This window comes from Diachasma alloeum, unplaced genomic scaffold, assembly GCF_001412515.2.
Source record: "Diachasma alloeum isolate Michigan unplaced genomic scaffold, Dall2.0 Dall_scaffold_00460, whole genome shotgun sequence".
Classification (NCBI taxonomy): Eukaryota; Metazoa; Arthropoda; class Insecta; order Hymenoptera; family Braconidae; genus Diachasma; species Diachasma alloeum.
In genome coordinates, this window is record NW_021680593.1 from 117,769 (window position 1) to 135,128 (window position 17,360).

A 17,360-nucleotide genomic window follows, 5' to 3' on the forward strand; every position below is an offset into this window, starting at 1 on the left:
AAAAAACACTGATATTCCGAATTACAAAAAAAAAATTCATTAACTTCAACTTTTTAAATGGAAAACATTTTTTTTCCCATCTGATCTTCACGCGGCTCTGGGGGATGAACGGTTGGGAATAGGGGTAAAGTGTTTTAAACATTTTTTATGTAGAATTTTGAGCTCTACAACTTTGTATTTTACATTTTTGGACCTACAGCGCGTTATTCACGAGTTATTTCGAAAAAACGGTTTTCAGGGGTAGTTTTTTGGCTTTTTCAACTCCCGCACAAGCTTGGGGAACCTTAAACATCTGCCATTAGTTTCATACGCCCAAATCACATATTGTTTCAAAAATGGAGCCTGATTAGCAAACATTCGTATGTTAGACCTTCGTTCATTGGACTACTCCGGACTCACTCGACGCCGGAGAGCCGTTCGGGGTTTCTCCGCGCTTTTGAAAATTCAGTCCTCCGCTCCTACTTGAGATTAACTAATGAAACCGCTGTCATTCATTGAGAATTTAATTCTCTATCGATCGGCATCGATTTCATTCCTGCATCTTAATTAGGGTGGGAGAAATGAATTTTCCAATCGGGAGAGCCCCTCCGGGCTCACTTCGGGGTTTCTCCGCGCTTTTGAAAATTCATTCCTCCGTTCCTAACTGAGATTAAGAGATGAAACTGATGTCATTTATTAAAAATATAATTCTCAATCGGTAAGCTTTAGTTTCATTACTTCATCTGAATTAGGGAGGGGAGAAATTAATTTTTGAATGAGAAGAACTTGTTCGGAGTTACTGCGCGCTTTGAAAATTCATTCCTCCTCTCCTAATAGAGACTAAGGGAATGAAACCACTGTCATTTATTGAGAATATTATTCTCGATCGATAGATGTTGCTTTAATTCCCTCTTCGCAATTAGGGGGCGGGGGAGGGAGAAATGAATCTTCCAATCAAGGGAGCTCCTCCGGACTCACTCGACGCCGGAGAGCCATTCGGGATTTCTCCGCGCGTTCGAAAATTCATTCCTCCGTTCCTACTTGAGATTAAGGAATGAAATCGTTGTCATTTATTGAGAATTTAATTCTCGATCGATCGGCATCGGCTTCAATCCTTCATCTCAATTAGGGTGGAAGAAATGAATTTTTCAATCGGAGGAGTTCCTCCGAGCTCACTCGACGTCGGAGAGCCATTCGGGGTTTCTCCGCGCTTTTGAAAATTCATTCCTCCGCCCCTAACTGAGATTACGAAATGAAACCGATGTCCTTTATTAAAAATGCAATTCTCAATCTGTCGACTTTGGTTTCATTCCTTCATCTCAATTAGGGAGGGGAGAAATTAATTTTTGAATGAGAAGAACTTGTTCGGAGTTACTGCGCGTTTTGAAAATTCATTCCTCCTCTCCTAATAGAGACTAAGGGAATGAAACCACTGTTATTTATTGAGAATATTATTCTCGATCGATAGATGTTGCGTTCATTCCCTCTTCGCAATTAGGGTGGCCCGGGGGGGGGAGGAGGGGAGAAATGAATTTTCTAATCGGGGTGCCCCGCCGCGCTCACTTGACGTCGGAGAACCGTTCGGGGTGACTCCGCGCTTTTGAAAATTCATTCCTCCGCTCCTACTTGAGTAGGCTAGGATAGAATTTCCCGAAGATTCCAAAAAGCTTTATTGTTCTTCGTGCATGAAAAATGGGGATCTTCGGGAAACTCCTTGCGATCGCAAGTCTTTTACCGATTTATTTTTCTCCGTGTGACGTCCGTATAAAAGATCAAAAAATCAATTTAACAGTGGGATAAATGGAGTAGAGAGAAAAGCGTGAATATCTCGGAAATTAGATGCGATAAAATGGGCCCTTTTCACGTGGACGTACACATATCATTGGACTGAAATTCATAGAAATTTTTAATTTGCAATGACGAAATTCCTTGAAATTTCCGTATTACGGCAATGCGATAAAAATTCCCAATAAGTGGTCCCGGAATTTCCGCGAAAATATTACTGAAACCTACAGACATCATTCCTTTTTTCTAGACTTTCCTTTGATTTTCAGGATCATGTCACTAGAAATTTTTTACAAAATGACTTAATTTTAACATTGCTTGCTCATTGCATTTCAGAAATGCAGCTGCCTAAAAAAGACACATCGGTTCCTAGGAACGTTTTTTTTTTCTCGGTAAACACAGACAATAGAGAAATGTCAGAGTGGAATTCCCGGATTTTTTTTCACTCTCGATTAAATTTTTAAAGATTCAAATTGATACTTGATTCATTCACATCGTTCCATTCCATCGGGAGATATTGTCAATTGGAGACAATTTTTTATGGTTACTGAAGGAGGCAAACCATTCATCTAAATCTCGCAATAATCTGCGAAAAATCTTATTCATTAATCTATTATTATTGAATTAATCCCATTATGTGTAGATCACTGAAGAACAACGAAAACGTTCCAAACGTTGAAACGAGTTGGAATGTTTTCTCTCTCCTCCTCCATTTTCTTTCTCGCCGCACTCTTTAAGTTTGGCGGAGGACGGGCACGTGCCAACGCGACGGAGACGACAATGAGTGGGAGCGAGCGCGATACATATTCCTTTCTCACTCAGAAAAAAAAAATTCATTAACTTCAATTTTTTAAATGGAAAACATTTTTTTTTCCCATCTGATCTTCACGCGGCTCTGGGGGATGAACGGTTGGGAAAAGGGATAAAGTGCCTCAAACATTTTTAGTGTAGAATTTTGAGCTCTACAACTTTGTTTATCATGTTTTTGGACGTACAGCGCGTTATTCACGAGTCATTTCGAAAAAACTCTTTTCAGGGGTCGTTTTTTGGCTTTTTCAACTTCCACCCAAACTGGGGGATCCTTAAATATCCGCTATTAGTTTTATACGCCCAAATCACAAATCGTTTCAAAAATGGAGCCTGATTAGCAAACATTCGTATGTTCGACCTTCGTTCATTGGACTACTCCGGACTCACTCGACGCCGGAGAGCCGTTCGGGGTTTCTCCGCGCATTTGAAAATTCATTCCTCCGCTCCTACTTGAGATTAAGTAATGAAACCGCTGTCATTTATTGCGTATTTAATTCTGTATCGATCGACATCGGTTTCATTCCTTCATCTTAATTAGGCTGGGAGAAATGAATTTTCCAATCGGGAGAGCCCCTCCGGGCTCACTCGACGTCGGAAAGCCGTTCGGGGTTTCTCCGCGCTTTTGAAAATTCATTCCTCCGTTTCTAACTGAGATTAAGAGATGAAACCGATGTCATTAATTAAAAATGCAATTTTCAATCTGTACGCTTTGATTTAATTCCTTCATCTCAATTAGGGAGAGGAGAAACTAATTTTTGAATGGGATGAACTTGTTCGGAGTTACTGCGCGTTTTGAAAATTCATTCCTCCTCTCCTAATAGAGACTAAGGGAATGAAACCACTGTCATTTATTGAGAATATTTTTCTCGATCGATAGATGTTGCGTTCATTCCCTCTTCGCAATTAGGTGGGCAGAAGGGGGGGGGGAGAAATGAATTTTCTAATCGGTGGAGCCCCCCGCGCTCACTCGATGCCGGCGAACCGTTCGGGGTTACTCCGCGCTTTTGAAAATGCATTCCTCCGTTCCTACTTGAGTAGGATAGGATAGAATTTCCCGAAGATTCCAAAAAGCTTCATTGTTCTTCGTGCATGAAAAATGGGGATCGTCGGGAAACTCCTTGCGATCACAAGACTTTTAGCGATTTATTTTTCTCCCTATGACGTCCGTATAGAAGATCAAAAAATCAATTTAATAATAGGATAAATGGAGTGGAGATAAAAACGTGAATATCTCGGAAATTAGATGCGATAAAATGGGCCCTTTTCACGTGGACGTACACATATAATTGGACTGAANTTGATTATAATATGTTCGATTTTACATTCCTGACAATTATTACAAAATGCGAGGAGCTACCGTATTGAGAACCCCTTTCCGGTTATCGACAAATTTATACTCTGGCCCTACCATACCAACAGTTCCGTACGCTCCATCGTAGTCCATGCGCCACCGTTACGATTTTTGTTGTTGAACACTTTACATTGGCCCTGTTCATCTCCCCTATAATCTCTGCTGAAATTTTGTCAAAACGCAGGAGCTTCCATGAAGCCCGCTTAGCGGCGTTCCCGTCGATTTTGTCGGTAAAATGTTCTCAGCGTTCTCATAATAATATGCTGCCCTCTGCAGTAAGCCGTTCAATTTTTGAGTTTTTAGAGAACATCCCTATGTGCGGATTGGAATATAGTCCAGTCAAATAGCAACTTTTTTTGNTTCAGGACTTTATCTCAAGGGGGAGTTGTTAAAAAAAAAAAATAAGTGATCAAACAGGCGCAGTGCGACCTTTCTCGTCTTACCTTGTTAAATCCGTTGCAGATACAATAAAAATGCATCAGACTAAATTTGTAGAGAATGAAATTTCCTACAAAAAACTCCGCAGCGGCATTGTTCCATCGTCAATAGTTCAACCACTATTTACGTCCGAAATTTTTACAATAACAAATCATAAACAAAACAAATCCCTCTCATCGGCTCTCCCATGTAGAAAAATGATTTTTTTCACATAACGGACTTTGTTATTTATGAAGTTCATATCAGGGGAAATTGTAATATTTTTTGTAAATCCCTAATGTTCTTGTTTATGGGGTATTTTCAATAAACAAACACTAATTTATTTTCCCCATCATTTTTCAATACATAATGTGAATTTTCTTTGAATTTTTTCAAAATTCTTTTTCTCTTGTTTTTTTATTAAATTGCCAATATTGCTAGAGTTATAAATTTTTGGAGTTTTCTCATAAAATAGGCCTGCGCGGACTCGCCCGCCACCGACGCGCATGCCACCCACTCTCCGCGCGTCCCTTGCCGACAAATCCCTGTAACTTCAAAAATTTATAACTCGAGTAATATTGAGAATTTAATAAAAAGGCAAAAGGGGAAAGAATTTGTTTAAAATTCAAAGAAAATTTACATTTATTAAAAAATGATGAAGAAAAAAATTAGTGTTTTTTTATTGAAAATACCCCATAAACAAGAACATTAGAAATTTACAAAAACTCTTACAATTTTCCCTGATATGGACTTCATAAATAACAAAGTCCGTTATGCGAAAAAATTCATTTGATTACATGGAAGAGACGATGAGAGGGGATTTTTTTTGTTTATGAATTGTTATTGTGAAAAATATGCAAATTAGAGCAAAACCTCAAAAGATGAAAATGATGGCGGGATGAATGACGAAGAAAATGAATTTCTATTTTTGTCGATCCAATTGTTTGTTCAAAAGATATAAAGCATTAAAATTTACTTAAAAATTGAAAGAAATGAAAATTTGTTCAATTGTATAAAATTGAAAAATGACGAAAAGAAATAAATCCTCCTCCAAAATGCTTATTTGAGGTCTTGATATGGTATGGGAATTTTTGCAGATTTTTTTTCAACGTTTGTATGTTTTTCCCTATTTTAACCACTAAAATCGATTTCTTTACGCGCGGAATGAAGGAGTAATTTTGCGTTGAAATTTTTGAGGCGCTTGGTGGTTAAACTATTGACGATGGAACAATGCCGTCGTGGAGTGTTTTTTAAGGAAATTTCATCCTCTACAAATTTAGTCCTAATGCATTTTTATTGTATCTGCAAGGGTTTTTTATTTTTTCCTCGACCTCTTAAATTCGAAAAGAAAAAATAGATTTCATTCCGTGTACTTTCGACTTGAAATAGTGACTCAGGTATTTCAAAAAGGTGGAAGGGGTCACCCGATGACCGCTCGTTATTACTCCAGTCCGCCTACAGAAAGGGGCCTGCAGAGAACAATGAAGACCTGGTGGAACATCATTATTGTGTTCAAATTTTACAATCACGGGTAAACACTCGGTCAAAATGCTTTGTTACGNACGCACTGTGCTGCAGAAAGACGTCGTCATCAAAGTACTGAATTTATACGGGAGAAAAGGAAAAGACTGAAACATGAGCAGGACGTTAAGCGAAGATCAGACTTCAAGAANTAAAATTAGAATATTAGCAATGGTCGAAATAACAAGAGTTAGTTTCATTGTTTGTCCCTTCTGTTTACAGGAATGAATTTGGGAATTCTTTAGATTATGAGCGCCAATTTATGTATTTTTTTCGAAATGTTCTTGAGTTATCAGCTTGGAGCTTGGGGNCAATTGGATTTACCATTGTATGTTGCTCCGAATCAAGAGCCGTGCTTTATATGACAATATGCGACGCAATGAAATCCTTGCTCTACCCAATCCCAGCACACTCAATAACTATTTGAAAAATTTGCAGTGCGGCTATGGATTTCAAGAGGCTTTATTCGAATGCTTGAAAGAAAAATCGTCTCATATGCCCGATAGTGATAAAAGAGGTAAGAATAAGGAAAATAATCTTTTTTGATTCATTGAATGTTTCTCTCAACTCATTCTATAGATCATGAAATAATATCGCACGAACAAAATTTGGTTTTCATGTGAATGATTAACGTTAATGATCGATTGAAAGTTTGTCGCTTGAACTACCGGTCCTCTCGCTGTGACGTCACAACACACTCTCACTTCATTGCTAACGTGCGAGAGAGATCGTGTGAGCCGCCACTGTCGGGGTCCGATGGGAGATCGAGTGAGAAAGAGACAACTCCCGTGCCGTGACGTCAGAGCACGCTTGAGATCGATTCTGATTGGAAAATGCAAATTGGAGTATTATAACAATTATTTCTGAAAGCATTGAGACCTTGATTGGTTTAATTCTACTCTACTCCAGCGTAGAATACTCTACTCTGGCGTTGGGAATTCTAAATAAAAAACACAATTTACCACGCAATAAGAGATTAATTTATCATGAAACTTGATTTTCCAGGTGTATTGTTAATTGATGAAATGAAGCTCAGTGAAGGTGTATCCTTTGATACGAAGACCATGGCATTCCGAGGATTTACGGATCTGGGAGACTACACACCTGAGAACAAGAAAAACAAAGTTGGGGACCATGCACTGGTATTAATGTTGTGACGAGGCACATTATTTATTTTTTATTATTTTTCTACATATTTTTTCCCACTACACACTGCCCCCTAAAAGGTAAATCCCGCCACCGCTGGATACCCCTTCCCCAGACTTTTCCCCTCATCGCCCCTCTACCCCCGCCCCTGGACATCACGAAGACATCAGCCGAAGGAAGACATCAGTTCCGGCCCCACCCGATCAATTGGAGAAGCCATCGCCTCCTGGTAATTCCCCATACTAGACCCCCGAATATTCAACACCTGCAATAATCCCTTGCGAGACATCCCTGGATTGTGGTCATCGTCACCACTCACCCGTGCTGATTGGCCCCGATTGCCCCCGAATTAAAACCCGAAGGAAATCGATACCTGACGAACCCCCACGAATCGCGAGGGAAAAGAAAAGACCGTCACTCGTGCATTAGCTGCCCCGTGAGTCGTCACGTGCCCCGAAAGTTCATAGTGAATACAGTAGAATTCGCCCGGAAGTTATTTGGCGGATAAAAAGAGGACTTTTGATACATCGAGCTCATCCCAGCTCTAGTATTGGTGCCCAGGAAACCCCGAGGTGGAAAGGAGGCTCCCCAGGAAAACGCCCTGGTATTTTGAAGGAGTGCAAGGCGCCGGTGGAATTCCACGTGTTCGCCAGAGTGAAGTCCCATCGTGAGTACGAGTTACCCCCCTCATGTTCCCTCTTGACCCCACAATATTACCCTTCATACCCGCCAACGGTGAGCCTACACTCTTTGTTTCTTCCCCATTTAGTTATTCTTTTTATATTTAGTTGCATTCCCTCGACACGACTAGCTTCTCCCCTTTTTCTGCATTAGAGTCACTCCCCTTTTTACGTGTACAAAAGTTGCCTGGCCTTACCCATAACCCTAGATCCAAGTAAAAGGCATTTCAAACGTCTTACGACGATTTATTATGTAAATTAATTGAAATATAGATATTCAGTTAATTTTATCCCTCATTTGTCCTCATTATTTAATTGCCCTAAATCCCCCTTTTAGGAAATAATAATAATTAAATATTGAAAGGTCACAAAGTATCAACCCTTTCGTGGTATATGGGTACAGACAATTGGATGTTTCCTAAGCCAAGGGAGTGCTAATGGAGATACTCTTCACAAATTGCTTATAGACGCAATAGCATGGATGGAAAATTCTGGATTTTGCATTGACGCTATAGTTACGGATGGTGCGTCGTGGAATCGTTCTATGTGGAGATTGTTCAATATTGGAGAGCACCTTGATGAGAACAAGAGCAAGACACTACGTGCAAATTGCCAACATCCCATGGATGAAAACCGTAGATTGTGGTTTTTATCCGATTTCCCACATCTCGTTAAAACTTTCCGGAATTGGGTAGTGAAGAAGAAAAAATTCACGGTATGTTATATTGTTGAGGCAAATCCCAAATAATTTGATTTCAATCCTAATGATCTGGGATAATTATTTTTTTTTCCGCTTGTTACAGACGCCTGATGGAACGGTGAACATCCAACATTGGCGGAATATTTTGATAAATGAACCCGTTTATAACAGCAGCTTGAAAAGTGCGCCCATGTTATCAGAAGCTCATTTGAACCCAGAAGGCTATCAAAAAATGAACGTGCCGATGGCTTTCCAGGTATACCAATCTCTAACTTATCCTTTTCTATATGTATTAATTTCCACATACTTAGCACGCAACGGAACACCTTCATGTCCAAATATTGTGGGGGTCACAATGCAATAAGAAGTGTTTTTCAATTTATATTTGGGTGATAATAATCTGTGCCTCTGTCTTGGATTTAATTTCTGGAACTCGTTAGAGTGCCTATGCTATTCTATTCTATTGAATATTTAGAAAATTGTATTGAAATCATATTCACCCAAATTTTCAGTTATTTTGTGACAAAGTTCGGGTGGCAATGAAGAAACATACTCCCCATGGCAGTGAAGCTTCAGTGGCGCTTTGTAAACGAGTGGATAATTTAATCCAAGCAATGATGTCACGTTGTCCCAGTAATGCTTTACGTAAGGATGGATCACGTAGGAAGGTAATTCACTGACCAATAATTATTAATTAATACCTACTCATTCATCCACCTATTGTTGCTCCACTATGACAATGCCTATCTGATTCCCGTGGAATCAATGTGCATTTTATTCAGTAATCAATCAAGTTTTATGTTCATAAATATACTTGAAAATACTCGCAGGCTATCACGGACTTCCAGTCATTTCTAACAGAATGGGAAACAGAATGCCAAACTTCCAATCCACGTCAGCAGTGTTTAATAAACGAGACTTTGCTAGGCCTCAAAGTGACACTGCAGGCAACTATTGAACTCTCTGATTATCTTTATGAATGTCACAACTATAACTATCTGATGACGGTTCGACTCAATCAAGATGCACTCGAGGTAATTAATACAGAAGTGATTCCGCCTACACGATTTCGTCAAATCTGCATGAATTAATATTTTCATATTTCCACAGCGCTTTTTTGGTATGAGATCTGCATGTGGTTGTAATGACCACCCGAATGCTTTGCAATTTGCACAACTGCACAGGCTACTGTGTGTGTACTCACTAGCAAAGCCACCGAAGAACAGCAATATCTCAGGGGGAGAAATACTGCGTACACTCATGACGGTGAAAAATGTATCGAAGACTGCGCCTAAATCAGTGAAAGAGAAATTCATGAAACTTCTAGATAGAGAACTTGACAACATCGAATATGGAACTGATGACAACGAAACTATCCTCAACGAAGAGGAGCCCACCTTCCATGATTTACCTGCGCAACCCCAACTGGATCACAATTACACGGTGCAAAATACCAGTGATGATATTCAAAGCTATGTCGCTGGGTATGAAGCACGAAAGGTACTGCGCTATACAAAATGTAAATCGTGTATAGCTCACTGCAGATCGTCCACGCCAGAAGAACGGGATGTAATGATAGAAGAATTATCACTTGGATATTTGATCTATCCCAGTCCTAATCTCTTCAAATTGACCAAAGATATTGAAACTATAGTACAAAACATAATGTCCAAAACCACAGTACAAGGCGATATAATTCTAAATATAGCTGAAGCAGTGCGTGGTGAAGCGAGCAATTTTGTTTTAATTGGATGCAAGGAACATTGCTACGCTTTGACTGGTCAAGTAATTTATTTTTATTTGACAATTCGAGGACATTTCCTAGCCAATTTTTTCAATAAAGAGAATGAGGTTAAAAAGAAGCAAAAGAAGAAATACAAGAAGCTATCGAAAATGACATAGAGATATCTTTGAATCATTAATTGATATTATTCTTGTTATGGCAAGGGAATTATAATTTTGTTGTTATTTACTTCTCATAATGTTCATTGATAAACTTGTTAAATATTGTGCAATCACTGGCGAACTTGTAAATAGAATTTCATGTAAATACGTCTCTAAATAACATTATAGTAAAGAAATATATTTTACGTAGAAAGGTATTCGTAGTACTACATTTCCATCTTTTATATTATCTATTGCGCTATGATGATCTATCTTCATAAGCGAAACCTCCAGAATGCATTTCTATAATTCATAGTTTAACAAATACTCGTGGAAACACAACGGTTGCATTCCAGCATTAAATTCTGATAGAACATTTTCTGAATACCAATCTGTTTTACCACATGATCGCCTACCAGCGCCACCACCTGGACAGCTCCTGAGACTGCTGCGTATTAACAAGATTTCCGCGGTCAGACTAACCGGAGTTGGGCCTCCTTTCCTCTATTCTCCATGGTTGAAACACCGATCTGAGGATTGTCGAGCGAGATACCTCAGGAGTGTAACACAATGAAGGCCCACGGGTACCAAGCATTCGTGTATCTCACTCCCACTCGTGGAAATGGAGCAACACTCCGTATTCCACCATCCTACAACCACCACAATAATAATAATAATAATAATAATAATAATAATAATAATAATTGTCAAAAACAAAACAAAACAAATGAAAACCACCGTATTTGCACTAAATGTCGGAAAAAGCTCCAATATAGAAAATTTGAGAAAATTCGCCAATTCTCTAATCAAAAATCCGATTTTCAAAAACAAAAAAATCTAACTCTCAATTCGCAAAAAAAGTTGAGAGTTGAATTTTTGATTATCATTTATCTCTCAATTTACTCACAACTGTTTTTTAGAGTTGAAAATAGGATTATTGATTCTGAATAATTTCGCAATCTAATCTCAAGCTTTTCTGAGAGTTGAGAACTGGATTTTTTTTTTGACAATGGGATTTTTGAGTCTCAATTATCTCTCAATTTATTTTCAGATTTGCATTTTGAAAAGTGAATTTCTGATTTTCAATTGTCTTTCAATTTACATTCAATTTTTCCACAGAGTTGAGAATTGGTTTTTTTTAAAATAAGATTCAAATAGAGCTGCGAATGCATTACATGACCCATAATATGACGGTCATGTGACCATCATTGACGGTCATATGACGAGACGTTTTCCACAATTGTCACAAATGGCCAAGAAAAAATGACAGTCATTTTGTATCTATACAGATGCGAGCTCATTTTTTTATTATCAATTTATCTTTGAATTCATTTTGCATTAGCCTAATGTGCATGTTGAAATCAAAATTACGGTGATTTTCCATCTATCTAGGGATGAAGCTATTTTATTTATAACAGTCACAAATTAGAAATGAGTTTGACCGTCATTATGTATCCATATGGATGGTTTGACAACAATTTGCTTAGAAATTATTTGTGGCGATCATTTGTAGCTACAAGATTTGTGCGTCACATAACCGTTATTTTTTGGTCGCATGACGCGGTCTCAAAAGTGACTGTCATTATGCACCTCCAATTCAGAATCATTGAGAAGCAACAATGCTATTTTCAAAAGCAACAAAATCATGTTTTCATTTCTCAAAAAAGTTGAAAGTAGATTGAAAGATAATTGAAAATCAAAAATTCATTTTTCAAATACAAACCGGAGAATTTTTCAGAGTTTTTAGAAAACTGGATAATTTCCTCCAATTTTTTATAAAAACGCAGAAATTTTGCAAATTCTTTAATAATCTGGAGAATCTTCTCGAAAAATGGAGAATTTTCTCGAAAAATGGAGAATTTTCTCGAATTCTCTAGAAAACCGGAGGATTCCCCCGAATTTATTAGAAAATCGATGAATTTCATCGAATTTTCTAGATAACCGTAATTCTTCCGAACTTATTAGAAAATCGGCGAACCTCATGCAATTTAGTAGAAAATCGGAGAATTAGCTTGAATTTTTGTGAATTTTTTAGAAAATCGGAGAATTTCCTAGAACGTTCCCAAAAATCCGATAATTTTCTCGATTTTTCAGAAAACTGCAACATTAATTCAACATTTTTAGAAAATTTTCAGAATGTTTTAGATTTTTTTTGGAAAATCGACGGATTTTCTCGGAAACCGGAGAATTTTCTGGAACGCTCTCGGAAACTTGGCTCTTGCGGACCAAGTTGAGAGTTGGACTCTGGATAATTTCTGGTTTTCGAGAGAAAATTCAGGGTTAGTTGAAAGTTGGAGTGACGAGATGTAAAATGTTTCTTATGCCAGTCGCCCACTTTACTATCAATTTTACTATCGGGATTGAAAATTTGATTTTTGAATTTCGATTCTCAGGTATCTCTGAATGTATCCTCAACTTTTTTGAGAGATGAGAGTTGGATTTTTGGTTCTCAATTGTCTCTCAATCTACTCTCAGTGAATTGAGAGTTAATTGAAAATCAAGAATCCAATTCTCAACTTGTTTGAAACAATTGAGAAATAATTGAGCATCAAAAATCCTATTTTCAGTAGTAATACCACTAGTGCTTCAAAATTATCGGATATTTAAAATTATTCGGATTGTGTCAAATTTTGCCTGCTTAAAATCTCGAGTACTAAGCACCAGGAATTTTTCTGCAAAATTTGACACACTCGTTCCTAGGTAACGAAGCTATCGCAAAATATCCGTTCAATTTTGAAGCACGAGTGGTATTTGACGGATTATTTTTCCACTCGGATTTCGGCCAAGCAGAGTGCAATGAACAGCATCCGGATACATTTACACAGCCATACATTTATAACCCACTTTTTTGTTTATCTGTCACACAGAATATTAAACGTGAAATGCGTTGAAAGATGAGAATTAGTTGAAAAGCTACTAGTGAATTTCCGTCGGAAATTGTTTAGAAATTTGCGAAATATAACTGTTTGACAGCCTCAAATACTGCGCTCTGATTGGCTGAAATCCGAGTGAGAAAAATAATCAACATTCAAATCTCAAAAAGTTTTTGAGAGAATTCTCCGATTCTTTGAAACATTCGAAGAAATTCTCCAGTTTTTTCGAAAATTCTAGAAATTGCTGGGGTTTTCTAGAAAGTCACGGATGAAAAAATTTAACCCGCAATTACTCGCTCAATGAGTGCGGCGCCGCCTGTTTTTGTCTATTTATATTTTAGTGTTTCTTGACGCTCAAAAATCCTGAAAAATTAGAGTTCCTAGCTCAATTTTTTTATTGAGCTTGGCATTGTCTGTTTTTTTTTTCGAAAAATTGTTTAGCTACAAAAAAAAAGGTCGAACGGACAGGAAAGTGCGCCGCGTCGCTCCGCCCGGTGCGAGTGAATCTCTGTCGACCACTCGAGCGAGCTACATTTACAGCTTCATTCTCTGCCACATTTGAAAGGCGCACTGTGCGCCTTTCAAATGTGGCAACAGCGCGCTCGGTTTACTCCAGCGGCGCTGCGCTAACCCTGCGATGAACGAAGGCTGGCGGCCGAGCGCGAGTGATCGAGGGATAATAGAAATATTTACCTAGCGAATTGGTTACAAAATTCTATTGGATATCTATTGAACTCTCAATTAGTTTTTGGCCGATTCTATTGAGATGTTTAACAAAAAATATTCTGTAGTAATAACACGAGATCTTCAAAATTATCGGATATTTCCCGATTGTTTTGTTACGTAGCAACGAGAGGGAGAAGTTTTGCAGATTAAAATCCCGAGCGCGCAGCGCAAGGAATTTTTGTACAAAACTTATCCCGATCGTTGATACGCAGGAAAACATGAGGGAAATGTCCAATTAATTTTGGAGGTCGAGTAGTATTCGACAGATAATTTTTGGTAATCGGATCCTTCCCAAACCGACTCATTTTGACTTTTTTCATGACTTTCTTTCACTCCACAGGATAATATTTGACAGTTATTTGGTTAGAAAAACAATTGCAGAGCTAGAGGGAAATTATCAAAAGCTAGGGGGCAATAACCGCTGTAATTTTAATTGGGAAGTACTTCATGTTATTGAATACTGAACTCTGATTGGCCCAGGGAAGGCCAGATCCGATTACCAAAAATGATCAATAGAAAAGGTCAATAGAATTCGATTTTTTTTATATAACTTATTCTATTGAGATATTTTCTATAGAATTTTCTCTTCTCCAATTTTCTAACTTTTTTTGTTTGATTTTCTTCATGAGAACAAAAGGAAAATAGACTGAAAAAAAACTTGAAAAATTAGAGCCAAGGACATTCTATAGAAAATATCTGAAGAGAATAAGTTACATAGAAAAATCGAATTCCATTGACTCTTTCTATTGAATATTTTCTATTGAACATTTTGCTAGAATCGGTCAAAAAGTAGTAGAAAATTCAATACAAACTGCATTAGAAATTTCTAACAAATTCGCTAGATTTTTCTATTAAATTTTTTCATACGCGGCTCTTGAAAATTCTTAGATTTTCGAGAAAATTCCAAGACAATTATCAGGATTTCGAGAAAATTATAGGAATGACTCTGGCGAACCAAGCTGATAGTTGGGCTTTCAATAATTTCCAGTGTTTGAGAGAAAATTGAGAGTTAGCTGAGGATTGGAGCAGTGAGGACTACAATGCATTTTATGCTAGCCACTTTCAATATTATCAGCTGTTTTGAAAATTGACAATTAAATTGGTAATTCTTGGTGATCTCTTTATTTCCAATCAACGTTTTCGAAATTGAAAATTAATCTCCGGAGAATTTTAATCGATTTTTTTTTCAACGATAATTTAAAATGAAATTTCTAGTGAATGAAAATTTTTTAAATTAAATAGGAACAGGAGCCGAAAAAAAGCGAAAAATGTGAAAATCGACTCCTGGCCATTCATTACAGCCTAGAAAGATCAAGATCAAGGTTGAACGTGAGTCAACTTTCGGCCACCTCTGCATTGACTTTTGGTCAACTTTAGCTTGGCCTTGGGTTAACCGTGGCTTGACCACGAGTCAACCTCGGCTTGACCATGGGTCCACCTTGACTTGACCATGAATCCACCTTGGCTTGACCATGGGTCAACCTTGGCTTGACCATGGATCACCCTTGGCTTGACCATGGGTCAACCTTGGCTTAACCATGGGTCAACCNCTTGACTTGACCACGAGTCAATCTCGACTTGACCATGGGTCCACCTTGACTTGACCATGAATCCACCTTGGCTTGCCCATGGGTCAACCTTGGCTTGACCATGGATCACCCTTGGCTTGACCATGGGTCAACCTTGGCTTAACCATGGGTCAACCGTGGCTTGACCACGGATCAACCTTGGTTTGACCACGGGTGAAATTTGGGTTGACTATCGATCAACCTTGGGTTGATCGCGGGACCTGTTGATTAAATATTGATTTAACCTTGACGAAAACTTGGTTAAACCCTGATTAAGTCGTAATCAAACTCTCATTTAATTTCGATTAAATGCTTTTTAGGCTATAATTTCAAAGCAAATGATGCGATCGCCGCTATCTTCGAACTCGACCGAGATAACATCCAAAAAAAAAATTTAAGCCATAATTGAAAAGATTTCGACGATTATATTTTGAATGATGGTCGAAAAACTAAATTTGAAAAAAAAACTCAGATACGTACATACAAACATATGTCCGGATATGATCTAAAAACTGCATATTCAAACTCCTGAGACCAAAATAGTAATTGTAACTCATCCCGACACAAAAAATGAAAATTTCAGATTGGACGAATACAGGGATTACATTCGGAAGAAAAAAATCCAACTCTCAATTCTCAAAAAAGTTGAGAGTAGATTAAAAAGCAATTAAGAGTGAAAAATCCAACTCTCAACTTTCACAAAAATTTTCAAGTAGATTGAGAGAGAATTAAGAATAAAAAATCCTATTTTCATGAAGAAAAAAATTCAACTTTCAATTCTCAAAAAAGGTAAGAGTAGATTGTGAGACAATTGAGAATCAAAAATCCAACTCTTAATTTTCAAAAAAATGGAGTCGATTGAAAGACAATAGAAAATAATAAATGCAACTGTCAACTATAAAAAAAGTTGAGAGTAGATCCAGAGATAGTTAAGAATCAAAATTCCAAAATCTAATTTTCATTTCTGAAAAAAGTTGATTGAAATTGAAGAAGTCACTAAAAATAACAAATCCAATTGTCTGTTTTAACCCATCAGTAGGCGCGCTATGAGCTATTTCCTCACAAAAATTTTCACTCCATAGGAAATGTACCCTAAAACCGCAATTATTTTGCTGATTTTTTTTTATATGCCTCAAGTAACTCTTCTAGTTGACTCTTGTGGTGATAAAAGTCATCTATTGGTCAGGGTTGAGTATAAAATAGTACATTACATGCCCGAGCCTTGCAAAACAGATCTGTAGTGAAGTGGTAAAACGAGGCAACTGCATTTTTTTCGAAATTTGTTTTATTGCACCAATCACATTGTAATATTGATCTGCAAGTGCTGATGGAAGGGTTTGGTCTAAAATAATATTTTATGGGGTTACATGAAAAATAAAAAAAGAGATATGTGCGAGTTTCAATTTTCTATCAATGCAATTGGAGGTAAGTTGACATAACTCCCATCATTGGGAGGACCTAGAGGAGGTAACTACACTTATCTCCATATGTATTGATAGAGACTAAATTCCTTATTCCAAGTGTTATTTTGAAAAACAGGATGGGGTCAAAACGGGCCAGGGGGACACAAATGACAAAGGGAGCAAAATGGCCCATCTAAAAAATAAATCTCACGAGGGTCACTAGGGGGAGGGTCAACCGTCACGAGGGTGACTAGGGGGAGGATCAAACGTCACGGGAGTGAGTAGAGGGAACGTCAAACGTCACGAGGGTCACTAGGGGGAGAGTCAAACCTCACGAGGGTCACTAGAGGGAGGGTCAAACGTCACGAGGATCATTAGAGGGAGAGTCAAACATCACGAACGTCACTAGGGAGAGGGTCAAACGTCAAGAAGGTCACTAGAGGGAGGGTCAAACGTCACGAGGGTGATTAGAGGGAACGTCAAACGTCAGGAGGGTCACTAGGGCGAGGGTCAAACG